This window comes from Rhinopithecus bieti, unplaced genomic scaffold (assembly GCF_001698545.2).
Source record: "Rhinopithecus bieti isolate Rb0 unplaced genomic scaffold, ASM169854v2 scaffold_1403, whole genome shotgun sequence".
Taxonomy (NCBI): domain Eukaryota; kingdom Metazoa; phylum Chordata; class Mammalia; order Primates; family Cercopithecidae; genus Rhinopithecus; species Rhinopithecus bieti.
The window spans coordinates 833522-835223 of record NW_016803444.1 but is presented as its reverse complement, the minus strand read 5'-3'; positions in this window follow the sequence as shown (position 1 = coordinate 835223).

The window sequence follows — 1702 nt, the reverse complement described above, 5'->3', positions numbered from 1 at the left end:
GGGATTGCATTGGGGAGTTATACATGATATAAATGATGAATTGATGGGTGCTGACGAGTTGATGGGTGCAGCACACCAACATGGCACAAATATACATATGTAACAAACCTGCACGTTATGCACATGTACCCTAGAACTTAAAGTATAATAAAAAAATGAAAAAAAAATTATTATCTCCATTTATGGATGAAGAAACTGAGGCTCAGAATTAACAAATGACTTGGCCAAGGCCAAAGAGCTACTGACTAAGAGATTCAGGATTTAATATATGGCTATTAGTTCCAAAGCCTATATTTTTTCCACTACACCCCAAACATTCTTCTAGTCAGGTCCTTAGCTCAAGTGTTTCAACCTATTATTTTCTGTATTTACAGAATGGGTTTTTAGGGGAGCATAGTGATATTCGTAGTGGCCTCAGTAGCCTGCAATTAGTTGGGGTAAAGGGAAAAATATAGTATACATGCCACTTCTTTCTCTCCAATTCTTTCATTATTTCACTTAATCAACAAATATTATTTTTCACTTTCCAGGCTCTATTTTAGGCTCTGGGGCTGTAATGTTGAACAAGTCATAGTCCCTATCCTCATGAAACATACATTCCAGTGGGGACATATATACAATTGTCTAGTGGAGACAATTGACAGAAAAGATAAATACATAAAATAAATAAACATTATTAAAAATCTTATAAAGGGCTCAAACAATGAACTGATGTATAGGATAATGACAGGACATTAACCTGAGAGAGCATTGTCAGAAGATCTTCACTGAGGTGGTAATATTAAAGCCCAGGCCTGAGGTTGAGAATGAGATAGCCATAGGGAGGATGGAAGAGAGTGAGTTTTGTTACAGGATGCAGAAATGACATGTTCCAAGAACCCAATAAGTCTTTGGATTCCAGGAACCAAAAGAGGCTGACAAGTATGGCCAGAACTTCAGTGTAATATCCTGGGAGACAATTGTTGGTCCTAGTCAGTTTATTGGCTCAAGCTCATCACATTCTTATTTCAAGCTCATCTCCCTGTTCCAGGAATTACTTTTTCCAGATGCCATCCCACTTTTTCCTGATGCTGCCCTTTATTCTTCCATTTGAGGGTCTCTTCTGTCAAATATTTTGGGAAACGGGGTATAGAATTTGGACTTTGATCATGCTTTCCATTTTCAGATGTGTCAGTCAGGATACCAGGAGAAAATAGAATTCCTCTCAGATGTTTTAAGCAAAGTGATTTTAAAGAAAGGATTGTTTATAGGGAAATAAACATAGTTAAGGAATCCAACAAGCTACACTGGGAAACCATTCCATCACTAGGCCTATGGCAACATTGGAACTTAATGAGAACTGAAGCCATGGAGGAGGGGCTGTTTGGCTGGATCTGTAATCAGTGGAGGAAAGGAGCTGGAATCACAGCGCCAAAGTGCGGCAACAGAAAACACCCTCTCCTTGGTCTCCTCCTGGTATCTCCCATTGGCTGAACCCAAGTGGAAGCCAAAGGGAATGATAGTGATACAATCCACAGAGATCAGTCTTTGGGGCCCCATGCAGGGCCAAGAAAAGTGGAAAATAGTTCTAAGGGAAGAGTGTTAAGTGAAGAATGTCCATCACAGCACTCCTGTGACAGGAGCACCAACATCATAACACCAAAGCAGATAGCCAGTAGGGAAGAAATACCCTTATCTCTCTCTTCTTTCCCTCCAATATATT